The sequence below is a fragment of the Panthera onca genome, chromosome D4 (genome assembly GCF_046562875.1).
Source record: "Panthera onca isolate mPanOnc1 chromosome D4, mPanOnc1 haplotype 2, whole genome shotgun sequence".
Classification (NCBI taxonomy): domain Eukaryota; kingdom Metazoa; phylum Chordata; class Mammalia; order Carnivora; family Felidae; genus Panthera; species Panthera onca.
Window position 1 is genome coordinate 26,254,186 of NC_138351.1, and position 27,492 is coordinate 26,281,677.

Consider the following 27,492-nt stretch of genomic DNA (forward strand, 5'->3'; position numbering starts at 1 on the left):
CCTCTTGTTTTTCAGGTCAGAGACACTTTCTTGTATTGATATATGAAATGAAGTCATGGAGTCCTACTCAAGCTGGTAACACCTGCTTAGTTAGGTTCTTAACCTAACCTTAGTTTAGGTTCTTTAGGTTAAAGAACCTAAAAATATAAAGTTAACCCAACTTTACTTGGGAGTGCATAAGTGGGAATTCAGGTGTGTGTGGTCCTCACCTGTAACATAAGACAATAATGATTATTGTTTTCTTTTTTTTTCATGTTTATTTATTTTTGAGAGAGAGAGAGACAGAGTGTGAGTGGGGTAGGAGCAGAGAGAGAGGGAGACACAGAATCCAAAGCAGGGTCCAGGCTCTGAGCACAGAGCCTGACGTGGGGCTCGAACCCACGAACTGTGAGATCATGACCTAAGCCCAAGTCGGATGCTCAACTGAACTGAGCCACCCAGGCACCCCAATGATTATTGTTTTCTAAGTAGTCAGTGCATGCTAAAAGCAGGAGGCTTTGGCTCCATTATTTTGACATTTTGATTCTTCCACATCTTTTACTTTGTTCTTTGCTCTAAAACTGCTAAGGTCTAAATGTTTGTGTCCCCTGAAATTTGTATGTGGAAAACCTAACTCCCAAAGGTGTTGATATTAAGAAGTGGGTCCTTTGGGAGGTTCTTGTCATGAAGGTGGAACCTTCATGAATGGAATTAGTGTTCCTATTAAAGGGCTTCAGAGAGCTATCTCACTCCTTCCAGCATGTGAAGACAAAGCCAGAAATTAAGAGTCTGCACCCAGCGGGGACTTCACTAGAACCTACCCTACTGGCACTTTGATCATGAACGTCTAGCCTTCAGAACTGTGAGAAATGAATTTCTGTTGTTTATAAGCCACCCACCCTGTGGTGTTTTGTTATAGCAGCCTGAACAGACTAAGACAGAGACCAGTAGAAACTGTTGTTGTTGTTTTTTTCTTTTTAAATCCAATTCATAATATTTTGACACACGTAAGCAATGCAAAACAAAACAAAACAATCGGCTAGCTAAAGAATCACTCTGACTTAAAGAACAACATCTGGGTAGTTACATAGAAAACTGAAAAAACTGACCTGGGGCAAATTTGCCTGGGTAGTAATAATCAACACAAAATTTAAAAAGGCAGTGGCTAAAATCACACATGGTAATTTTTTGATTGAACAATTATGATGGAAAAATGAAATATTTGTGGAAAAATCTGGATCCGAGAAGCTTGAGGTAGAAAAATTGGATTTGGCAAAAATATCGGCCACAGGAAGACAAAACAAAATAACAACATGTCACAATGGCAGGTGCTAGATTTTATAAAATTTAATACATGGATACAAAACTAATCAATGAGGGGTGCCTGGGTGGCTCAGTCAGTTAAGTGTCTGACTCTTGATTTCTGTTCAGGTCATGGGTCATGATCTCAAGGTTCTTGAGTTTGAGCCCATATTGGGCTCCACACTGACAATGTGGAGTCTGTTTGGAATTCTCTCTTTTTGTCCCTCCCCTGCATGCATGCACTCATGTGCTCTCTCTCTCTCTCCCTCTCTCTCTCAAAATAAATAAATAAACTTAAAAAAAACTAACCAGTGAACTAAATTTATGCTGTAAATTTTATAAGAAAAATAATTAATTCCAATGAAAAGAAGTTTAGTAAAATAGAAATGAATATGGTAAAAAAATTAAATATCATTTAACTAATCCAGGAATTAAATTCACTTAATGGAGTGCACTCTTTAAAGTACATCTTTATAAAGAGGTATTACTGTTGGTGCTACTCAGGCCTCCTATCTGTACATCAGGCTCCGGGGATATTGTGTCAGCTCAAGTCCCAAGTCCTTGCTATGACCTTGGCCCTCCATGGCCTGGCCCTTGGCCCCCAGTGCTCTCATTTTCTCCACCCAGCCCTGTGCCCTGTGCTCCAGGCTGCAGCTGCACTGGTCTCCTTGCTGTTTGTCCCACAGGCTAAGAATGTGTTCCTTGGGCCTTGGGCCTTGCCCTTTCCTCTGCTTGGAATGTTCTTCCTGTAGATATCACCAAGCACATTCTGCCACTTCCTGGTGGCCTCTACTCAACCATCACTCCTCAGGGAGAACTTGTGCTACCCACTCACTCTCTACCCTCTTACCCTGCTTTCTTTTTTCTCATAGTAATTGGTATTTCTATCCATTCTTCTACCTATTTGGCCAGAATGTTAGCTCAGTCTGCAGGGTCTCAAAGACAGCGTGGCATATAGGATGCCCAACAAATATTGGTTGAACAAATTCTGCATCAAAATGTAGTTGTTAACACACACTGATGTTTTTTCTGAATCAGACTCGAGGTCCAGGTTGTCCATTGAGTCAAAATTGGAGGAGACAAGTGGTAAGATCCAAATATCCTGCATCACCAGAGCCTGTGCTCAGCATGTGTGGCCAACATTAGTGCTGCTGCTAACAGTTCTGATTTTCAAACTTCTGGGTATATGGGCAGGTTGAACTTCTCTCCCTCTTGCAGATGGGTGTGGCCATAGCATTGGAGTTGGCCAGTGAAATGTGAGCAGAAGGGACATGTGTCACCTCCAGCTGGAAGCCTTTCAGAGCTAAGTGTATAACTTTACAAGTTCATTCTTCCTGCTGTGGTGAATGGTGACGCTCCAGGCCATGGTGGCTTTGTTAGCTTTGGTCCTGGAGTGAGGATGGCATGGATTGGAGCAGGAGGCAGTCATCATTATTCCTACTTATCACCGTGGAAATTGAATTCACAGAGGTTAAGTAATTTCCCCAAAGTCACACAGCTACTAAGTGGCAGAACTAAAATTCCAGTTCAATTCTGGCTTTGTCCATGATCTGAGCTCTTAAGCATAGGCTTGTCCAACTTCTCAGTACCTTATTGAATGTGTGATAGTCCATATGGGCAAAAGCATGCTCCTAAGAGCTTTGGGAGCCTCATTCAAAACTAGAGAAGCATTGAAATCCTCTCAAAAGCAAGTGACACATCAGTGACCCAGAGAGAAGATCATTGGAATTGTAGGCATTGTGTTTTCTCTGTCAGCACATACAATGAACTAAATATTAAAACCTGCTTAAAAGTAATTTGAGTTTGATGACTTTGAAAGGGGGCTGAAATAATTCCCACCTGGGTAAGATTTTATTTATTTCACCTATCTCTATTTAGGAATTTCAAAAACCCCACTGGCTCTGCATTAAAACAAAACTGATTGAAAAAACAAACTGATCAACAAACCTATTTTAGGAAACTTGGCATATTCTCTCCCTATGTGTGAACTTAGAGGAAACTAGACTTTCTGAAGGTCATGGGAAGGCATGGACCAGGGCAAGGTGCAGCAGGAATATGCCTCAGATGCAGGTGGCTTCAGGCTTCAGGCTTCAGGGCTTGTAATGGTGATAAACTGACCCTGAAAACACAGTACAGACCTGGTGTAGGTGGGGGTAAGTAACATTCCTGCTTCTGAGTCCCTGTTATTGACACCCCCTTTTCTTTTTTTTTTTTTTTTAATTTTTTTTTTAACGTTTATTTATTTTTGAGACAGAGAAAGACAGAGCATGAACGGGGGAGGGGCAGAGAGAGAGGGAGACACAGAATCGGAAACAGGCTCCAGGCTCTGAGCCATCTGCCCAGAGCCTGACGCGGGGCTCGAACTCACGGACCGGGAGATCGTGACCTGAGCCGAAGTCGGACGCTTAACCGACTGAGCCACCCAGGCGCCCCTACACCCCCTTTTCTTTTAATGAGACAGGAGTTAGGCTTGTCATGGCTGGGTTCTGTTTCTCCAACAGTTTTTTTGTATTTCTACTCAGATGAATTATGATCTGAATTCAATTTCCAAGGCAGGGGAGGAGGGCTTCTTACTACTTACTCCATAGAGGACTATCCAGGCAAGCAGAGAAGTACTCAAACATGAAGAAAACTGCTTTTACAAATTTGGAATGCTATAGTTATTTCATTTGCATAAAAAATGTGCTGTAATGACTTTACTTTGTGATATCAGCTGTAATGTGTGTATGAATGGGGTCTAACTAAGGATTGCTGAGTCCCTTCTTACGGGGCTGTGCAGTTAGATCATGGTTGTGAACAAGTTGATATGTGGACGATTTTTTATTTCTCCCATGTCTCAGAGCAGGATAGGACAGGGGAAGGCAGACACCCCTCCCCACCAGAGAAGGGTCAGAATATGACCCTTTAAAGGACTAGCCTGTCATAATGTAGTGTATCTCATGTTAGCATGGGGACATTCACAACCTGGGCCTGTAGCTCCGTTTCTCTCTCAGGTTGGACCTGCAAAATGCAGGCTAGTCTTTCAGCTACAGACTTGCACCCCTTGATTGAAATCCAGACTGTTAGAAGAGGTCTGCATGGCATGTCTTTGGACTCATGGTCCTTTGGACTGATGGTCCTAAAACAATGTAAGGTGAGCTGAGGAATTCCATGAGAGCCTCTTGGAATTCCATGAGCACCAAAGACAAAAATAAGGATCCTTCTTCTAACAAATCTCATTCTAAAGAAAGCCATCAGGACAAAAAGCAATTGTGGGCACTAATAAAAAGCCGAGAGAAGAGAAAATCAATAATCTCTCATGTGTGGCTCTGTGGTCAGGAATCAGGTGGCTCTATCAAGTGTGCACATGTGAATGTGTGTGAGTGTACACACTAATGTAGCAGGAGAGTAGAGACAAGGGCAGAGAGATTGAGGAAGTTCTTGCCAAACTGTGTGTGACTAAAAGAGTCTTGTTAGGAAGTTGTGCCCTGAGAGGAGGAGGTGGTGGATTTGCTTTGAAGGGGTGAAGGGGTTGAGACTGGAAGGAGAGACAGTCCTAGAGCCTTGAGGTGACTCAAGTAGGGCTTGAGTAGGGGTGACTCTAGCACTTCCAGGATCCAGTGGCAAGTGTTGTGGGGTCGAATGGTGTTCCCCCTCCAAATATGTCCAAGTCCTCACCCCCAGTACTTGTGAATGTGGTTCTATTTGGAAATGGGGTCTTTGCAGACATAATCAAGTTCAGATGAGATCCTACTGGATTAGTGTGGGCTCTAATTCAGTGACTGGTGTCCTTATGAAAAGAGGGAGGGCATGATGTGACAGAGGCAGAGATGGAAATGATGCAAACACAAACTGAGAACAGGAATCAGGGAATCCCAGCAACCACCAGACACCAGGAAGAGGCATGGGAGGATTCTTCCCCCGACCCTTTGCGGGGGAGTGTGCCTCTGCCTATACCTTGACTTCAGACTTCTGACCTCCAGAATTGTGAAAGCACACATTTCTATTGCCAGAAATCACTTCATTTGTGATTTTGGTATGGCAGCCCTAGGAAATTAGGACAGCAAGTGATGGGCTGTTGGCTTTAGCCTCAGGGCAGCGGGTGATGGTGAGCACACCTCAGACTACAGGTGGACAGTGAAGCCTCAGAGATGCTGGAAAGGGAGGCAGTTGATGGTGGCAGTGGGTGCATGCTGGGAAGGGTTTGCTGATTAGTTCTCTCTGATTTCTTTTTCAATGAGACTAGGGGTTGGTTGGTTTGGCTGGTTGCAGGAGCAGTTAGCGCTAAGGTATTCAGGTAAGGCCTGATTTCTCAACCCCTGACCTCCATCACTCTTTGTGACAGATTGCATTTTCCAAAAGTGGCCACAGTCATAGCTCCCATCCCTTTGGAAACTTGCTACTCCCCATGACACAGTGAGGTCTAATTCCCCTCTCCTGAATCTGGGCAAACCTATGACTCCCTTGTAACTAATAGAATGTGGTCAATATGATGTGGCATGATTTTGAGGCTAGGTAATGAGAGGCAATGCTGCTTACGTCTGGTGCCCTGGATGTGGACTTGATCCTGAACCTGGAACCACCTCATAAGTAGCCCAGCTTCTCTTTAGCTGCCATGTTGTGAGGAAGGTCAAACTAGCCTACATGGAGAGACCACATGGAGAAGCTTCAAGACCCCATGAAGAGAGATTGCTGCTGGGCCATTTTCAAGCTACTCTTGGTCCCTTTCCCCTCAACTTACACTCTTCTCCCTTCAGCCACCATCTGATCCTGAGCTAAAGCCACCGATTACATTCTTCCTGAATTCCTGATGTGCATAAACTGTGAACAATAATAATTGTTGTTTTAAGCCACTAAGTTTTAGGGTGACTTGTTATGCAACAATAGTAACTAGAACCTCTTCCAATCTTTGTTCAAGGGCCACTTCCCATCTGAGAGCTTCTCTGATTCTAGATATCATGAATTCCTTCCTTAAAACTCTCCTTTCCCACACAGCTACTAGCTATTCCAGTTCTCAGCCTTTCCCTCCATCCAGAGCTCAGTTTTGCTGGTGCCAATCTCCATTTTCTTCAGTTTCCCTGGGAAGCCTCATACTTTCCATCCCTTTATTATTCAGAATTTGTTGTGTCCCACTGTCTACCTCTATCCCTCGTACCACACCCATCTCAGCTCTCTCAGTAACAAAGAAGGCTCTAGGGACCAGATCTCACCCTTCATAAGGGGCATAAGGGGTTTGAGCTCCAGCGATGCTGATGAGGTTTCTCATATAACAAGAAAACATTATTTCAGTTAATCATGAACTCAAATGATAAGCACATCTGTCTTACCCACTGGGGGCTGTGTCTTATTCATCTTTGTACCCCTAGGGTTAGTTTATAGCTTGACAGAGTCTCTTGATGGAAGGAAGGATGGATGAATGGATGGATGGATGAGTAGGTGGATGGATGAATGGATGGATGGATGAGTAGGTGGATGAATGAAATGGATGGATGGATAAATGGATGAATGGAGAGAAATGCTTGTAAAACATAAAGTGGAATTTGCAAACTTGGGGCATATGTGCTACCATTTGCAAACTCTGTGCCCATGGAAGTCATGGTTAATAGATTTTAGCACTCTTTCAGGGGATTAGAAAGGCTGCCTTACACTGTTTTTGAACTATAAATAGAAGCTAGCAATCAACCATATTTTGTACTCTAGAGGACTAAAAGCATAAAGACTCTTTTTTGGAACTTCAATTTTTTAGAAATATTGTTAAGAAAGAAGTCAAAATTCTGTATACAACTGACTTTCTTCTGAGGTTTAAGCAAAGTTCATTAAACGAATATGCATGTTCCTGTGCTTTTAATATGCATAGATTTCACATTAAGAAGAAAATGTTCTGACACTTTATGGCCTTTGCTGTTGACTGGAATGTGGTAGTCTTTAAGTAAAGAATCCATCTCAAAAGGGGACCAAATAATAAAGCAAAGTGTGGGATTCTGGAAGTCAATATGGTCAATAATGCTGTGTTGTTTACAACCAATCACTTACCAGGATGGACAGGGCCAATGGAGAAAGGAAATTACCCACCCACCCACATAATTGCACCAATTGCTAGAATCGGTTAATAGGCCATAGAAAAAATCAATCCAAGAGAAGCATAAAGAAATACATATGAGAGTAGAACTTCGTTTTTATTGGTCTTCATTCATAGCCACATTTGAGCACCTTACTCCTTATTAGCAAGATGACAGTTCTGACAAATTATCCTGTCAGTCTCTGCTTTGGTGCCCTGTTTTTATTGGGAGTGAGTTTTTTCTTTTCTTTACTTTCTGTGTTTTGATTTTCATAGCACTGTGCCTGGATTCTGTGGAATGGGAGGGGGTGTTATTAGGGAAAGAAAAGAAGCTTTTGTTGTGCAGTGACCAGTACCAGGGAGAGTGTCAAATTCCTTATGGAACTTGTCTCATCCGATAAACCTCCCACCGGCCACCAAGAAGTAGTTATGATTGTGACCTTCCCTCTACAGAGGAGGAAAGTGATGTTCTGAGAAGTTAAGTCGCTTGCTATACAACAAGAGAGGGGATTCAGATTCAGGTCTGGCTGTCTGAGCCAAAAGTCTTGCTATTTCTATTGAACAAGTCCTTGATTTCTTATCCAACGTGTTTGGGGCCAGATGTGTGTTGAAATTCAGTAGGGTCCAGAATGGGGACGTGATACATATCCCACATATTACTTACTACTCCTGGTGGGGATCTGGAACAACACCCTGTAGTCAAACCCACTCATATTTTAGCAGTGAAACATCAACAATGGAACTAAATAGGACAAATAAAAAGTAAAAATAGCCTTATTTTTTGGTTGCCAAATGATTCTGCACCTATCTTATAAAATTTTTGATTTTCAGAGCTTTGGGATTTCATAATTTTGGATGAGGGACTGTATTATACTGGCTCCCAGGAAAGAGTTTCCACACATTTGTCCTCTCTGTCAGGGAACTCTGAAATGGAGCAAGCTGGAGTTAAAAAACAAAACCAGAACCAGAAACCTGCTGCTGTTGGTCAGTGGCCGAATTTATTTGGCACAAGAAAGGAAAATGGCTTGGAGAACAAATTGGAAGCAGAACTACAATAGTCCTTCACTGGCCTCCCGGATACAGAGAAGTGGGGGTTCAGGGGTCTCCCATGAACTAATCGCATCCAGGTCCTTTTGACCTGTAATTCTAAACTGCAGTCTACACAGAGCAGCCATTTGGACCTCCCATGAAAGGACACTCTGCTTCTCTTTTCATCCCCCTCTCTTGCCACCCCTTTCAGATATCTCCTCTGAGGACTGACGGGCTCTCAGAGAGCCACTGGTGTTTGTCCGGAGTAATTGGATTGACCCTTTGAAGAGAAGGTTAGTTCAGATGAAATGAAATTTTCAAGTGAAGGGCCAGATTCTCATCCTGGAACATCTGTAGTTCACTTGAAGGGTGGGTTTTCAGCCCTTGTTCTATTATTTCATTATTATCTCTGATATTAGGTACACTTATCAACATTTCTCCCACCCCCCATCTGAACTCCATCTCTTTTGCTGATATCATTTGACCACCTTCCCTGCCACCCTATAGTCACAGCTTGTTGGGCCAAGTGGGACCAATCTCATTTTACTCTCTTAGATTTTAAACATAAGACACAGAAGCTGAGTAAATCAGGTGGTTAAGGACTCTGGGTTTGTAAGGTCACATTGGGTTAGGCCAGAATCGTGGCCTCAGGACCCTGCCCTCACCTTCTCCTCATCCTGTCATGGTATAAAGGAACAGAAAAAAAGAAGATGATCCTCATAAAAGAGATTTTAATGAAGTTTATCCCAAAACAAGTGGAGAGGAAGAGAGAGAAGGGGAGAGAGAGAGCAAGAGGGAAAGAGTAAAAAAAAAATTAGTATTTAGGTTCTGTTAGCACTTGGTTTATTGACACTGTCTGGGTTCTCCAGAGAAACAGAACCAATAGAGGATCTATCTATCATCTATCTATCTATCTATCTATCTATCTATCTATCATATATCTATCTATCATCTATCTATCTATCTATCTATCATCTATCTATCTATATCTTTACTATAAGGAATTGGCTCCTGTGATTATGGAGGCTGAGAATTCCAAAATCTGCAGCCAGTAAGCTGGGGACTACCATGGTATATAGTTCTACTTTGAGTCCAAAGGCCTGAGAACCAGTAGTGCTGATGGTGTAAGTTACAGTCTGAGTCTGAGTCTAAAGGCAGGAGAAGATGGATGTTTTGACTCAAAGAAAGTCAGGCAGAAATAAGTCTTTTTTAATCAGGCTTTTTTTTAATGCAGGACTTCAATAGATTGGATGAGGCCCACCCACACTGGGGAAAACAGTCTACTTTACTTGGCCTACCAATTCAAATAATAATCTCATCCAGAAACACCCTCACAGACACACCTGGAAATAATGTTTAGCCAAATATCTGGACTCCCCATGGCCCAGCGAAGTGGACACATAAAGTTAATCATCACAATTCTTGTAACAAATCTTTCTTCAGGGCAGGGTGCACCAAGTTTATCTAAAAGATCCAGAGATCAGGGATTGGTGAGAACCATAGGTTGAGAGTTCCTGGAAATGTCCTATCATAGTCCTCAGACATCATTCTTGGAGAAGCTGCTGGAGAACTTATCAGACCCCACTCTTCTCAACAATCCTCCCTTCCAAGCCAGTGTCCCTTCCCTGGAGGAAGTTTAGCAGTGGAGTGAAGCTCCTTACCTTTTACACATTTATTTTTTATTTTATTTTTTAAGTCAAAATCATAGTTATATTTTATTTATTTTTTTAATATGAAATTTATTGTCAAATTGGTTTCCATACAACACCCAGTGCTCATCCCAACAGGTGCCCTCCTCAATGCCCATCACCCACTCTCCCCTCCCTCCCACCCCCCATCAACCCTCAGTTTGTTCTCAGTTTTTAAGAGTCTCTTATTGTTTGGCTCCCTCCCTCTCTAACTTTTTTTTTCCTTCCCCTCCCCCATGGGCTTCTGTTAAGTTTCTCAGGATCCACATAAGAGTGAAAACATATGGTGTCTGTCTTTCTCTGTATGGCTTATTTCACTTAGCATAACACTCTCCAGTTCCATCCACGTTGCTACAAAAGACCATATTTCATTCTTTCTCATTGCCAAGTAGTATTCCATTGTGTATATAAACCACAATTTCTTTATCCATTCACCAGTTGATGGACATTCAGGCTCTTTCCATAATTTGGCTATTGTTGAGAGTGCTGCTATAAACATTGGGGTACAAGTGCCCCTATGCATCAGCACTCCTGTACCTTTACTTGGGTAAATTCCTAGCAGTGCTATTGATGGGTCATAGGGTAGGTCTATTTTTAATTTTTTGAGGAACCTCCACATTGTTTTCTAGAGCAGCTGCACCAGTTTGATTCCCACCAACAGTGCAAGAGGGTTCCTATTTCTCCACATCCTCGCTAGCATCTATAATCTCCTGATTGTTCATTTTAGCCACTCTGACTGGCCTGATGTGGTATCTGAGTGTGGTTTTGATTTGTATTTCCCTGATGAGGAGTGATGTTGAGCATCTTTTCAGGTGCCTGTTGGCCATCTGGATGTCTTCTTTATAGAAGTGTCTATTCATGTCTTCTGCCCATTTCTTCACTGGATTATTTGTTTCTCAGGTGTGGAGTTTGGTGAGTTCTTTATGGATTTTGGATACCAGCCCTTTGTCTGATATGTCATTTGCAAATATCTTTTCCCATTCCGTCGGTTGCCTTTTAGTTTTGCTAATTGTTTCCTGTGCAGTGCAGAAGCTTTTATCTTCATGAGGTCCCTGTAGTTAATTTTTGCTTTTAATTCCCTTGCCTTTGGAGATGTGTCAAGTAAGAAATTGCTGTGGCTGAGGTCAGAGAGGTTTTTTCCTGCTTTCTCCTCTAGGGTTTTGATAGTTTCCTGTCTCAAATTCAGGTCCTTCATCCATTTTGAGTTTATTTTTGTGAATGGTGTAAGAAAGTGGTCTAGTTTCATTCTTCTGCATGTTGCTGTCCAGTTCTCCCAGCACCATTTGTTAAAGAGACTGTCTTTTTTCCATTGAATATTCTTTCTTGCTTTGTCAAAGATTAGTTGGCCATACTTTTGTGGGTCCAGTTCTGGAGTCTCTATTCTATTCCATTGGTCTATGTGTCTGTTTTTGTGCCAATACACATGTGCCAAGACAGCATGCTGTCTTGATGATTATAGCTTTGTAGTAGACGCTGGGATTGTGATGCCCCCCGCTTTGGTTTTGTTCTTCAATATTACTTTGGCTATTCGGGATCTTTTGTGGTTCCATACATATTTTAGGATTGCTTGTTCTAGATTTGAGAAGAATGCTGGTGCAATTTTGATTGGGATTGCATTGACTGCATAGATTGCTTTGGATAGTATTGACATTTTAACAATATTTATTCTTCCAACCCATGAGCCCAGAATATTTTTCCATTTCTTTATATCTTCTTCAATTTCCTTCATAAACTTTCTATAGTTTTCAGCATACAGATCTTTTACATCTTTGGTTAGGTTTATTCCTATGTATTTTATGATTCTTGGTACAATTGTGAATGGGATCAGTTTCTTTATTTGTCTTTCTGTTGCTTCATTGTTAGTGTATAAGAATGCAACTGATTTCTGTACATTGATTTTTGTATCCTGCAACTTTGCTGAATTCATGTATCAGTTCTAGCAGACTTTTGGTGGAGTCTATCAGGTTTTCCATATATAATATCATGTCATCTGCAAAAAGTGAAAGCTTGGCTTCATCTTTGCCAATTCTGATGCCTTTGATTTCCTTTTGTTGTCTGATTGCTGATGCTAGAACTTCCAACACTATGTTAAACAACAGTGGTGTGAGTGGACATCCCTGTTGTGTTCCTGATCTCAGGGGGAAAGCTCTCAGTTTTTCCCTATTGAGATGATATTAGCTGTGGGCTTTTCATAAATGGCTTCTATGATGTTTGAGTATGTTCCTTCTATCCCTACTTTCTCGAGGGTTTTTATTAAGAAAGAATGCTGAATTTTGTCAAATGCTTTTTCTGCATTGATTGACAGGATCATACGGTTCTTACATTTTCTTTTATTAATGTGATGTATCACATTGATTGATTTGCGAATGTTGAACCAGCCCTGCAGCCCAGGAATGAATCCCACTTGATCCTGGTGAATAATTTTTTTTATATGCTGTTGAATTCGATTTACTAGTATCTTGTTGAGAATTTTGGCATCCATATTCATCAGGGATATTGTCCTGTAGTTCTCTTTTTTTGCTGGGTCTCGGTCTGGTTTGGGAATCAAAGTAATGCTGGCTTCATAGAATGAGTCTGGAAGTTTTCCTTCCCTTTCTATTTTTTGGAACCGCTTGAGAAGGATAGGTATTATCTCTGCTTTAAATGTCTGGTAGAATTCCCCAGGGAAGCCATTTAATCCTGGACTCTTATTTCTTGGAGATTTTTGATAACTGATTCAATTTCTTCACTGGTGATGGGTCTGTTCAAGTTTTCTATTTCTTCTTGTTTGAGTTTTGGAAGTGTGTGGGTGCTTAGGAATTTGTCCATTTCTTCCAGGTTGTCCAGTTTGTTGGCATACAGTTTTTCATAGTATTCCCTGATAATTGCTTGTATTTCTGAGGGACTGGTTGTAATAATTCCCTTTTCATTCATGATTTTATCTATTTGGGTCATCTCCCTTTTCTTTTTGAGAAGCCTGGCTAGACGTTTATCAATTTTGTTTATTTTTTCAAAAAACCAACTCTTGGTTTCATTGATCTGCTCTACAGTTTTTTTTAGATTCTATATTGTTTATTTCTGCTCTGATCTTTATTATTTCTCTTCTTCTGCTGGGTTTGGGGTGTCTTTGCTGTGCTACTTATATTTCCTTCAGGTGTGCTGTTAGATTTCATAGTTGGGATTTTTCTTGTTTCTTGAGATAGGCCTGGATTGCAATGTATTTTCCTCTCAGGACTGCCTTCACTACATCCCAAAGTGTTTGGATTGTTGTATTTTCATTTTCATTTGTTTCCATATATTTTTTAATTTCTTCTCTAATTGCCTCATTGACCCATTCATTCTTTAGTAGGGTGTTCTTTAGCCTCCATGCTTTTGGAAGAAAAAGTTTTCCAGACTTTTTCCTGTGGTTGATTTCAAGTTTCATAGCATTGTGTTCTGAAAGTGTGCATGGTATGAGCTCAATTCTTTTATACTTGTTAAGGGCTGTTTTGTGACCCAGTATGTGATCTATCTTGGAGAATGTTCCATGTGCACTCAAGAAGAAAGTATATTCTGTTGCTTTGGGATGCAGAGTTCTAAATATATCTATCAAGTCCATCTGATCCAATGTATCATTCAGGGCCCTTGTTTCTTTATTGATCCTGTGTCTAGATGATCTATCCATTGTTGTAAGTGGGGTATTAAAGTCCCCTGCAATTACCACATTCTTATCAATAAGGTTGCTTATGTTTGTGATTAATTGTTTTATATATTTGGGGGCTCCCGTATTCGGCATATAGACATTTATAATTGTTAGCTCTTCCTGAGGGATAGACCCTGTAATTATTATATAATGCCCTTCTTCATCTCTTGTTACAACCTTTAATTTAAAGTCTAGTTTGATATAAGTATGGCTACTTCAGCTTTCTTTTGACTTCCAGTAGCATGATAGATAATTCTCCATCCCCTCACTTCCAATCTGAAGGTGTTCTCAGGTTAAAATGAGTCTCTTGTAGACAGCAAATAGATGGGTCTTGTTCTTTTATCCATTCTGATACCCTATGTCTTTTGGTTGGAGCATTTAGTCCATTTACATTCAGTGTTATTATTGAAAGATATGGGTTTAGAGTCATTGTGATGTCTGTAGGTTTCATGCTTGTAGTGATGTCTCTGGTGCTTTGTGGTCCTTGCAACATTTCACTCACAGAATTCCCCTTAGGATCTCTTGTAGGGCTGGTTTAGTGGTGATGAATTCCTTCAGTTTTTGTTTGTTTGGGAAGACCTTTATCTTTCCTTCTATTCTGAGTGACAGACTTGCTGGATAAAGGATTCTTGGCTGCCTATTTTTCCTGTTCATCACACTGAAGATTTCCTGCCATTCCTTTCTGGCCTGCCAAGTTTCAGTAGATAGGTCTGCCACTACTCTTATATTTCTATCTTTGTAAGTTATAGCCTGTTTATCCCTAGCTGCTTTCAGAATTTTCTCTTTATCCTTGTATTTTGCCAGTTTCACTATGATATGTCATGCAAAAGATCGATTCAAGTTATGTCTGAAGGGAGTTCTCTGTGCCTCTTGGATTTCAATGCCTTTTTCCTTCCCCAGATCAGGGAAGTTCTCAGCTATGATTTGTTCAAGTACACCTTCACCCCCTTTCTCTCTTCTTCTTCTGGATTCCTATGATACGGATATTGTTCTGTTTGATTGCATCACTTAGTTCTCTAATTCTCCCCTCGTACTCCTGGATTTTTTTTATCTTTTTCTCAGCTTCCTCTTTTTCCATAATTTTATCTTCCATTTCATCTATTCTCTCCTCTGCCTCTTCAATCTATGCTATGGCTGCCTCTATTTTATTTTGCACCTCATTTATAGCATTTTTTAGCTCCTCATGACTATTTATTTCTTAGTCCCTTGATCTCTGTAGCAATAGATTCTCTGCTGTCCTCTATGCTTTTTTCAAGCCCAGAAATTAATTTTATGACTATTATTCTAAATTCTTGTTCTGCTATATTGCTTAAATCAGTTTTTAAAAAATTATTTATTTTTTTTAATGTTTATTCATCTTTGAGAGAGAGAGACAGACAGAGCATGAGTGGGGCAGGAGCAGAGAGAGAGAGGAGACACAGAATCCGAAGCAGGCTCCACGCTCTGAGCTGTCAGTACAGAGCCCGATGCGGGGCTTGAACCCACGAACCGTGAGATCATGACCTGAGCCAAAGTCGGAAGCTCAACCAACTGAGCCACCCAGGTGCCCCTGCTTAAATCAGTTTTGATCCATTCGTTAGCTGTCACTACTTCTTGGAGTTTCTTTTGAGGAGAATTCTTCCATTTCATCATTTTGGGTAGTCCCTGCCGTGGCTCCAAACTGCAGGGCACCTCCCCTGTGCTGGCCGGAGTAACTTGTGTTGGTGGGCAGGGCCGCAGTCAGACCTGATGTCTGCCCCCAGCCCACTGCTGGGGCCACAGTCAGACTGGTGTGTACCTTATCTTCCCCTCTCCCAAGGGCAAGACTCACTGTGGAGTGGTGTGGCCCCTGTCTGGGCTACTTGCACACTGCCAGGCTTGTGGTGCTGCTTCAATGGGATCTGGCGTATTAGCTGGGGTGGATCCACAAGGTGCACAGGGGTGGGAGGGGCAGGCTTAGCTCACTTTGCCTTCGGTGGTCCCCTGCGGGAGGGGCCCTGCAGCACCAGGAGGGAGGCAGACCCGTCGGGGGGATGGATCCACAGAAGCACAGCCTTGGGTGTTTGCACGGTAGAAGAAAGTTCAGTGATGGGAACTGGTTCCCTTTGGAATTTCAGCTGGGGGATGGGAGAGGGAGATGGCACTTACCAACACCTTTGTTCCCCGCCAAGCTGAGCTCTGTCTTCCGTGGCTCAACAACTCTTTCTCCCGGCATCCTCTCACCCTCCCCCACTCTCCAAGAGCAGAGCTGTTGACTTTTAACATTCCAGAGGTTAAGTCCCACTGGCTGTCAGAACTCATGGAGTCCCACCCCTCTGCTTTTGCAAGCCAGACTTCGGGGGCTCTGCCTTGTAGGGCGGGCTGCCCCTCCACTGCCCTGGCTCCCTCCGGCCAGTCTGTGTAGCATGCACCTCCTCTCCACCCTTCCTACCCTCTTCCGTGGGCCTCTTGTCTATGCTTGGCTCCGGAGAGTCCATTCTGCTAGTCTTCTGGTGGTTTTCTGGGTTATTTAGGCAGATGTGGGTGGAATCTAAGTGATCAGCAGGACGAGGTGAGCCCAGCATCCTCCTACGCTGCAATCTTCCCAGGTCTCCACCTTTTACACATTTAAAGTGAGGTTGCACCGGATCAATGTTTCCCACAATATGGTCTGTGTACTACTGTTAGTGTACAAGATAATTTTAAAAAGTGCATGAGGAAACATTTCTTTTACCATTTGGGTATCTTCATGTGTATTAGACAAACCTGTAATGTATATGCTACATTAGTCAGGGTAAGTTAGGCCATGCTGTGTAACAAATAGGTCATTTTATAGTAAAAGATTAACTCAGCAGGTCTGGGTGGTTCAAACTCTAAACATTCCAAGGAAAGGTTTGATTGTTTCCTAGTTCTTGGGAGACAACCTCTAAGCCCTTGAAACAACCTGTCTTTTGAGAGTGTCTTTGTTTACCTGAGGTCTTGTGCCATGTCAGATAGTTTATATTCACAGTGTGATTTATGGTGGGGGTCATGGGCCACACAGTATCAGTTTGATCTCTGAAGGAAATGGAACGAGGGTCAGACACATGGGTGATCAACGCCCTGGACACAAGGCTTAGATGAATTTCCTTGGTTGGCAGTACTTCATGCATGTTGTCACTCTCAGTACTGGGAGAATTAGGTGATGTTCACATGACTGGATTGGGAGAAGATAACTGGATGCTTGTGCCTGGTCTCTCCTGGACTCTGCCCCGTGTGCCTCTGCCTTTTCTGATTTCTCTATCCTTCCACTATAATGACCTCTGTATGACAGCTTTCTAAGTTCTGTGAGTCGTTCAGTTGAATCACTGGATCCAGGGGTGATTTTGGGGACTCCCAGGCACAACTGAAAAATCTCAATAGCTCAATAAAAGAAAATGTTTTTGTTTTGTTTTTTGGCTGTTCATGTAAAGTCTGGTGCAGACCTGGATGCTCTTATGGCCAACACTCCTCTGAGCAGTTAGGGTGCTGGATGCTGCCATTTCAGAATACATTGTCTCTAGTCACACAAGTGGCAGAATGAGAGCAAGAGAAAGCAAGCAGGATGTTTTAGCGACCAGCTTTGTAAGTGTTTCCCTTCTGCCCAGATTGCATTGGCCAGAATCCAGTCATGTGGGGCCAACCTAACACAGGGAGGTTGGGAAGGGCAGTCTTCCTGTGTCACTAAGAACAGGAAATTAAATTGGTGAGCATCTAAGTAGTCATTATCATATACACCAAGTCCTTGACTCTATGGATATTAATGCTTAAGGCAAAGTCAATTTTACATAAGTATACAAAGTATGTTGGTCTATAGAAAGATACTGTAAACAAATATGCAGGTAATGCACAATATGACAAAAATCCTGAAGTTTGAGTAACACTAGACCAGATAACGGCCATGGGGACATTTTGATTACAATGCGCTTCTATGATGATACCAACTTATGGACACCACAGTGTTCTACAAAGTTCTTGGGTCTGGCAGTTTACGATTTTAAGAGTTTGAAATTTTAAGTCAATTTCTCTTGAAATCTAGGAGAGGAAAAATTAATGGAAAGAAAACTTCGTTTTAAATATTCTGCTACGTCAAAATTGAAAGAACATTTAATTTTCATTCAAGATGTCCTTCTTAGGAGTGACTACAAGAAAAACTCTTTTCCAGTCTAAGTATATTATTTTTCTTTTTTTAAAGGAAGTTCCATCCCGGCCGAGGATAGAATATTCTCTTTTAAACTTCTGGCTTACTGCTGGTGTATGATTTAAATGGCTTAGTGAACATTTTCTTGTCAAAAGTAAAGAAGGATGTTTGAAAGCCCAGGGAAAACTTTTGACAGCTGACAAATCTTCTGAATGCAGTGAACTTATCAAAAGCATCTTTCTGGGTAAACTTTAGTTCACCTTGTAAGGCTAAAATAGAACAAAGACAAACAATGCAATAAATAAAATATTACAGGAGAGCTGTATTAGAAAATTAGTATTCTACACTGCCCACAATCACCTTGCTTGGAAATAACTTCATAAGACAGCAAAATAATTTAAGTATATCCAGGCATATAGAGGTCCCATAGGAGCCTGATCTTACAGAATTCTGTAATTTTGGAATCTGTGGAATTCAAGGGGCAACTTGTTCGTCCCCTCTGCCTTTGCCAGGGTTGCCTGAAAACAACCTATTTCAGGAGCTGATTGACCAGTTGTGAGTCCTTTTTCTCAGCAGCACCTCTTATCAGTCAATGTGTAGATATGTGTCACAACAACTTTAGAAGTGGAGGAGTAATGTTTAGCCAATGTTGTAGCCAGTTACATTTGATTTGTGGTTAGGTCTGCTATTTTGAAACAAAATGGCAGCTTTAAAAGTGTTAAAACAATTGAATTTCCTACACTTATTAAACAGCTCGTGGTGAGTTTGTGAGAGTATGGGGAAGTTTGCTGTGAGTGGCGGCCCTACTTAGTTCACAGTGCAATTACTCTACCATATCTTTAAAAATCTTGAAAAAAAAACCACTCCAAAACTCATGTCAGCTGTAGGTGGTATATGAGGGTACCAGTGAGATGCTCATCAATAACCCAGAAATAAGGTGGATTAATTAAATAGAAATAAATTAGACTAATTAAATAAAATTAAAAGGGAGGAGTTGGCCCATGGGAGTCTAGAAATAAGATTGCAGAATTAAGTAGAAATAAATTAGACTGCTCAAATAAAATTAAATGGGAGGTGTCAGCCCATGGGAACAGCAGCTCGACTTGTAATTTAACCAGTATTATTAATATAGTACAAGAAAGAGCAGATTTATTATAGCATAAAAAGTGGATTTAGGAGAAGAAAACTCTGCCAATACACATATATCACTGTCTAGGGTAGAATACCTATTTGGGGGAAATCATAGCGAGGTACTCTTATAAACAATTATTATCTGGTTTGCATAAAACACCCCTTAGTACTGTCTACTCACACTGTATACACTATATATGATCTTCTAATTACTAATCTGGCTTCCTAGGATATTGAAAATAACAAGACCCATTCCAGCTAAATTACACAGAAATGAAGTTTATTATAGGATCTGGGATAGCTTACATCCTCTCTGGGGGGTCCAGAGGGTTGTGCTCAGGTGCTCTGGGGCCTGAAGCAGACCTCGTGATGGGATAGCTCCAGGGACAATCTCACTGTTGTCACCACGGTTAAAGATATGGGAGAGTGCACAGTTAATGGCTAGAAGGCAGATACTAAGTCATTGGCCACTGCTGCCTGAAAAGCACCCTCGATGTCATCCTCGTAAAAAAATCAGATTCTGCTCAGTGTTAGATCAAAATCTCATGTGTGTGTGTGTGTCTGATTGGAAAAGTCTAGGTCATATGGCTTTTCTTTAGCTTCAAGGGAGTCTAGGAAAGCTTACTTTTGGATTCTACCTTGGAAGATGCCACTCACGAAGAGAAACGTCTCCAAATATGGAAAGAGTAACAAAAATCCATCACATGGGAAAAGCCAGATAGGTGGGTTAGCCTTGTGGTCATGGGAATGCCATGTTCTCCATTGTAATGAACACACTGTTGGTTTCAATACTGGAGCATCTTCAATATATCCTCTGGGAGTAGTGGAAAAGCCCCAGTTTCCAGATCTGCAAAGCTGTGGAATAAACTTGAGACATGGTAAACTCCTCAATATAATGCCATGCTAAGTGAAACCCTCCACTGCCAGCCAACCAGCCAGCTTACTCTTGGCAACACCTTCTTGTAAGTTTCAACAACGCCTTAGATTGCATATAAACCAATCCCAAGGCCAAACGGCCTGATGTGAAAAGAAGCATGGGAACAGCTTCATCAACAAATGCTCTTTTGATTAACATGCATCTCTTCTTTCAATGCGCTAAGGTTGGGAATTGGGGACCATGATGGCTGGATTGATGGGTGGGTAAGGGGCCCACATAGAGGGGTATTGTGGGTAGAAGTGGTCTGCCTTAGGTGCGGCAATATCTGCAGAGAATTTTAAAGCAATAAAAGCAACTAAAAGCGGTTTGCTTTTTTCGCAGTTGGGCAGTTCTAAACCATGTCAGTGATAAAATACTCCTGTCCAAAAAAAAAAAAAAAAAAAAATCTTTTTGTTTGTCTGCATTCTAAAATGATTGTTAAGATTACTGTTGAGATTTAATAATACATATGTCAGCTTCAAATTAGCATGATTTTGTTTCTTACTCTTTAGTAAGGACTGTATTCTTCACGGAAGTTAATTTGGATTATATAATGGATCTCCAATGGGCATGGACTCAGTTACATGTTCGTTTCGAGAATAAATGTGTAACAGTCTGGAGTTGTTCAAGCTGTTTTTGGGCATTGTATGTGTCTCCAACCCCTGTGATAGTCCATAGTCTGTATTTTTTTTTTATTAAAAAAATTTTTTTAAAATGTTTACTCAGTTTTGAGAGAGAGAGAGAGAGAGCACAAGCAAGGAGAAACAGAGAAAGAGAGAGAGACACAGAATCCGAAGCAGGCTCCAGGCTCTGAGCTGTCAGCACAGAGCCCGACGCTGGGCTTGAACCCACGGACCGTGAGATCACGACCTGAGCTGGACGCTTAACTGACTGAGCACCCCTCATAGTCTGTATTTAAATAGAAGATTCAAAATAAACAATGATAGCCCAGTGAACTAAAGATGAAAACTCAGAGCCCAAGTTATTTTAATTGTTAACCCATGGGAGTACTTGGAGATTTGGGGTTTAAAATTCAAAACAGTAACTGAAAAGCATAACACTTTTGTGCAGTAAGTCCAGATATTAGTTCTTAAATGAAAGATTTTACTAAATTTTGAATAACATCCTTAAAATAGCAATTTCTTCTTTTTAAATTAATCGTTCTACAACTAAAGAACAAATACATCAAAAAATGATGGTTATTACTCATACAACATGAGTATAACTGAAACTAATTTTGTTTTGTGGAGAAGAAGGTGTTAAAAAACTATCTGCTCCAAGCATCAAATATAGTAGGTTCTCTGTGAGGGGTGTCTTAGGTCGCTGCGAGTTGGAGTAATAATGCTATTTTCAGCATGACAGAGTGAATAATGAGTGAGATGCGTTCAACATTGGCCCTGTGGCACTCTTTCCAGCATTATTGCAAATATTATGCCTTAAACAAACAAACGAACAGAAAGTAAAAATAACAACAACAAATCATAGCTTCTGTGTTAAGGCAAAGAACTAACTGCAAAATTGATAATAGTAATACCAAAACATAGTGGCTGGAGGAAGTCACTCATTCACTTAGATCCTGGTCTGTTACCATCACCCCCAGGTTCCTACTTCAGTGAACAGTTCCCTTTTCTCGGTACCACCTCTGGGCTAGGCCCTGTATTGCTCACATGCAATCCTCCTAAGGAAGATCCTGGGGTCATCCTATTTAGCAGATGAAGAAACTCAGCAACAGAGAGACTAAGCCATTTGTCTGAAGGCTCAGAGTTAGCAAGTAGAAGGCATCCGGAGTGAAGCCTGTCTTTCTGGTTTCAAAGGCAGGTTTTTTTTCCCTCTCCATTGTGCTACTTTTATAGAACAGAAACACACCCCACATTGTCCAATGATCATTTATAGAATTTGCTGAAATCTTAATCTTGTGCCTATTATTCTTTTTTCTCCGAGCCCAAGGCTGCTTTGAACAGTGGTCACAGAGAGCGGTGAAGCAGAACAATACCCCAGCTCCGCCCCTCCTCCAGGCAATTTGCTGGGTGCTGTCTCTGCTGCCCTCAATGGGTCCTTCCCATGCCAGCTTCTTGGAGGAGGAAAGCAAAGCTCCAAGAGGAGAGGCGTTGCCTTAAGTTTCTGACCACAGATCAGCTGCTCTTTTTTTTTTTTTAATTTTTTTAAACATTTATTCATTTTTGAGAGAGAGAGAGAGAGAGAGAGAGAGAGAGAGAGAATGCGTGGGGAAGGGGCAGAGAGAGGGAAACACAGAATCTGAAGCAGGTTCCAGGCTCTGAGCCATCAGCACGCCATCGAGCCATCAGCCATCAGCTCGAGCACGCGGGGCTCGAGCCCACAAACTGTGAGATCATGCCCTGAGCCGAAGTCAGACACTTAGACTGAGCCACCCAGGTGTCCCAAGATCAGCCGCTCTTAACTGGTCTGCTTCACAAACCCTCGGGCACTTCTCCCTGCCAAGTGCTTCTATTCTTGTCTTGACCGAAAGGTTTAGACTTTCTTTGCTTTGAGGTTTCCAGTTTGGGGTTTACTTATTATTGTTCCTAGGGCCAGACAGCTGTCACAGCCTCAACTTCTGCTGAGCCCTGAGATGTCCCAGTGACTTTAAGGGAGGGAAGGGAAAAGGCAGGAGGCAGGATTGGAGGGAAGGAGGTTGGATCTCTCCTCCTCCTTCTTTCCCAGTCTGATGAAAGACCTGTGGGACTTCTGCTGCCTGCCATTTTTTAAATGTTTATTTATTTTTGAGAGAGGCAGAGCATGAGTGGGGGAGGGTCAGAGAGAGCTGGAGACACAGAATCCAAAGCAGGCTCCAGGCTTTGAGCTGTCGGCACAGAGCCTCATGACCATTGAGAACATGACCTGAGCTGAAGTCGGATGCTTAACCGACTGAGCCACCCAGGCATCCCTGCCATGTTTTTGTTGTTTTTAGTTTATTTATTTATTTTGAGAGAGAGAGAGAGCAAGAGCAAGCATGAGTGCGCGCAAGCTGAGGAGGGGCAGAGAGAGAGGGAGAGAGAGAATCTCCAGCAGGCTCCGTGCTGTCAGTGCAGAGCTGCTGGCTGCCATTTAAATAATTTTTGTAGTTTCTCATTCTCTCATGTCATTGTTTAGATAGGCAACACGTTCGCATGGTTCAAATATCAAAAGGCATAAAAAGGCAGCCAAGGAAGTGTCTCTCTTCTCCTCTGTCTCACCCCCAGCCCTGCATCACACCCCAGGTAAGCACTGTTGCATTACCGGTATGTACTTCCAGATTGGTTGTATGGGCATCCATGAAAATACAGGCAATTACAACGGATGTTGATGCCCAGCCCTTTTACAAAAGAATGGTGGCATTCTATACCACACTTTTAATTTAATCCTTCACTTTTAATGTAATGAGCTTTTCCATGAAGGGATGGGCTGGTGGGGAGATGAGGAGTATCTGACAGCTGTCCAGGGGATTTGCACAAATTACTCAATGAATTTATAGAGCAGTGAATCCGGGGAATGTCCACTAGTTCAGACTAGTAAGAATGTGCTGGACTTCTTTCTTTCTCATGTTTTAAATTCTTTTTCTCCTTCCCTCTTTCCCTCCCCTGCTGTATTCCTTCCTTTCTTTCTTTCTTTCTTTCTTTCTTTCTTTCTTTCTTTCTTCTCTTTCATTTTCTCTCTCTTTTCCCCCTCTTCCCTCCTACCTTCCTTTTATTTCAGTGTTGGTAAATTCTCTAGGTATTTGCTACTATCTTGATCTGTTCAAACATTGTCAATCTTTGCTGCTGAGCCATAATGTTCTCACTGAACAACTACCAGAAATTTGGTCTTATTGTACAATTCTTATGCCAAACAGAGATGGGTCTCTGCTGGCAGATGTCTTGCCTCAAAATGTGCAGATATGTTCCTGTTAGCTTTAGTGAGAGATTCAAAGTAAAGTTTGCCTCTTGGAATGAATCTGCCTATCAAGTGTAATTGTGCTTGGGTAAATATTCAGCAAATAAACTATTTCCGCTTCACTACTCCTGGGAACGTGAACTTCTGTGATGCCAGTTCAGAGGGGCCCTTTGAACTGCTCTTGTAAAAACACCATGTGGAGATTCTCCTGCCAGGCCAGCATTACCCAGCATTGCCAATTCTTACTCAATATTTTAATAAACATGTTGAGTGGAAGTCAACTGGCTAAACAAATTGAGGAGCGTGATCAATGTAGCAAGGCGAGGACAGGGCACGAACTCCCCCCCAAGTACCTGTAGACAGGGCACCCCTCTTCCCTTTGCCTAATGGACTGGTTCTGCCTGATTCAAGCATGGCAGACACCTGACTGTAGGGGGTGCTAGGAATAAATCTATTTTTAGTCCATCCATCCATTTGAAAATACTGTGGCAATAGTCTGAACAAATTTCTCGGAGGAGATTAACTTTTACATGGTAGTCCTTTGAATCTCCCGTCTGTGGGTAGGGCCTCTGGTAGAGCATTTGTAGACTTTCAGTCATGTTCAGATTATTGTGGCTGAGAGAGAAATGTGGGTGCCCAGGTCTCTTCCCTGCCTGCAGCAGCTCTTATATTTCTGAGCAATTTCTGGCTTTGGGTGGTTATGAGTGGAAAATGTTGGAGGAAGGGGGGACTTTAGCTTTCAGTGTATTATTCAGGAGTATTCCCCCTTTCCACAAGTGTGTTATGGTGAAAAATAACTTGATGTAGCAGGCTTCCACAGGAAGTAGTCTCCCTCACATGGGTCTTTACACTGTGGTGTTGCTGGGGAAGAGAGGGGGGGCTGTATTTAGTAGCACAGTTGGTGACGGTAAGACAAATGGTTCACCCCTAGGATTTCCTCTGCAATCCTCTTAGAGAGATGTGTGGGCCAGCTCTGTAACTCACCAGGGGTGATCCATCATGGTGGTGGATGGGTTTCAGGCTACAACACAGTCTAGACAGAGAGAAAGAGAGCCAACGAGAGGGAAGCAGATTCTCTCTTGGATAAAGGCAGAAAGGCAGATGTTAATGATTAGCTTTCTTGTGGGTTCTGTGTCTCTGTGTGCACGTGAGAACTCAGGTTCCTAGGCATCCTTCCCTCCATGAGCTTTGGGGCCTCTTTGGTTTTGCCCCAGAAGGAAGGAAAAAGGCCTTTTTTCTGATGAGTTCAGGCTTTAGGTCGGGGTGGGGAATGGAGGGGAATCTGTCTTTTTCTTCCAAGGAGTGAATATCAAGTTTTAGAGTCTCAGGGGTTGGCTTGACAATTTGTTCTCTTTCCTCTACCTCTGCACTGAGGTCTGAAGGGCCCATGTAGAGCAGAGGGCTGTCAGCTCAGGGCCCTACCCTTTAAGGAAAGCAAGTTACTTTTTTTCTGGGGGCATCCATTTTCCAATCTTTTTCTACTTCCTGGAATTCTTACCACCATCTGAACCACAATAATCTGAACATGCCTGAAAGTCTACAAATGCTTTATCAGACACCCTATCCACAAAAGGGAGACTCAAAGAGCCACCTTAGCTTCTGGTGACATTGTGTCCTCAGGCAACTCAGGTCCCCATTTTTTGTACTATTTAAAGTCAAATGGAGCCAAGTCTTGCCTCGTCACTGCTTCTCTCTTCCTTCTGTGCCTTAGTCCTCATGACCTCTGGTATCTCACTGGGGTTCAGACTTAAATCCATGTCATGTGGATGTCCTGGTTGCAGATGCCCCCTTGAAGATTTTTCATGTCTATTTCAGCCTTTCATGTATGTTCTGGAGCTGCTGCGGGACCCAGAGTTCCTGTTGTCACAGTCAGGTCACCCTGATATTCCTGGTTTAAAATGTGGAAGACTGTCCTTAATGGTTATAGTGGTTCATTTTTTGTTTTTTGGTTTCACCTGAGGCTGGGAGAACAGCATGCTAGAACAGAAGGAGAACTGGATTTGGAGCCCAACAGACGAGGATTTGAATGCTAGCTCCTGCACTTACTAGAAGTAGATCTTGGGGAGTTTCAGAATCTCAGGGCTTCTGTCTGTAACATGGGAGAATGATATCCACCTCTCAGAGTTATGATGGAAGTTCAGTGAACTAATGTACATCATCCGCTGGCACAAAGGAGACATGTGATGATGTTAGTTCATTTTTCCCTCCCTTTCTTTTCACCCATCCCTGCCCCCTTTTGCTACCACATTTTCACTGGCCTTCTCTATAGTTAGGATTTAACACTAGAATTAGAGGGTACTCTCTGTCTTTAGAATTAGAGACAACACTACTGTTTTCCCCTGAGAGCTGTGACCCACTTTTCCTACACAATTTACACAAGTTGTGGTATAACCTCAGGGAGTATTAGGGTTTAGCATGTACGTTAAAAAATGTCTCCTATAGAAACAACAACTGTTGGTGAGGATGTGGAGAAAAAGGAACACTTCTGCACTGTTGGTGGGAATATAAACTGGTGCAGCCACTCTGAAAAACAGTATGGAGGTTCCTCAAAAAATAGAATTGGACTACCACATGATCCAGTAATTGCACTACTGGATATTTACCCAAAGAATATGAAAACACTAAATCAAAAAGATATATGCATCCCTATGTTTATTACAGCATTATTTGCAGTAGCCAAGATATGGAAGCAGCCCACATGTCCATTGAAGGATGATAGAGAAGACATGACATATATACATATATATATATATATATATATATATATATATATATGTACACACACACACATATGAATATGCACACACATACACACACATATGTATATGCACACACATACACACACACATACTGGAATATTACTCAGAAAGAAAAAGAATGAAATCTTGCCATTTACAACAACATGGATGGATCCAGAGAGTATGATGCTAAGCAACATAAATCAGTCAGAGAAAGACAAATACCGTATGATTTCACTCATAGGTGGAATTTAAGAAACAAACAAATGAACAAAGGAAAAAAAGAGACAAACCAAAAAACAGACTCTTAACTATAGAGAACAAACAGATGGTTACCAGAGGGAAAAGGGCGGGGATGGGTGAAATAGGTGAAGGGGGTTAAGAGTACACTTATGACGAGCGCTGAGAAATGTGTAGAATTGTTGAATCACTATATTGTACACTGAAACTAATATAAAGCTGTATGTTAATTATACTGGAATTAAAAAAAGATCTCCTATAGATGTTTTGCCTTACGCAGTGATGGAAAGCCCATTTGTCTCTAGGCAATATGAAGGAGGCTTGGCTTCTGAACACACATAGGGATATCCTGGCAAGTACCATAGCTGACTTACTTGAATGAGGCAGGACATTCACATTCACTGTCCTTTGTGGTTATAGGATAGTGAGGTGGTAGAAAGTACAAAGGAATTTCAGGCCATACAGTCAGTCATGGCTTGGGATGCAGGAGTGGGGGTGCAATGATCTGATCGCCTTCCTGTTGTTTTTCTCCAGACTGGTCCTTTGTGCCTTAGACCTACAGCTTCTGCTTGGAGGGATCTGTGATGGAGACAGACGTGTGGATGCTTGGACAGGTCTGTAGGCATAGTCTAAAACGTGCATTCTTTTTAAAAAATTTTTTTAAATGTTTATATATTTATTTTGAGAGAGAGTGAGCAAGCAGGGGAGGTGCAGAGAGAGGGAGAGAGAATCCCAAGCCGGCTCTGCATTGTCAGTGCAGAGCCCAATGTGGGGTTCAAACCCA

General features: G+C 42.0%; 1 long non-coding RNA gene across 4 annotated transcripts in view; it reads left to right on the top strand.

Moving 5' to 3' along the window:
- LOC132663580 (uncharacterized) overlaps positions 1-27,492 on the top strand; it is a 105,982-nt gene that overhangs the window by 26,740 nt on the left and 51,750 nt on the right. For 3 of the 4 annotated variants that reach the window (XR_009603136.3, XR_013551815.2, XR_013551816.2), the window contains exons 2-4: positions 16-75; positions 739-841; positions 27,243-27,322. This is a non-coding gene — a long non-coding RNA (uncharacterized LOC132663580). Of the gene's footprint in view, positions 1-15; positions 76-738; positions 842-22,978; positions 23,079-27,242; positions 27,323-27,492 lie in introns of those variants that run through there. The other variant, XR_013551814.2, reaches the window with a different exon arrangement.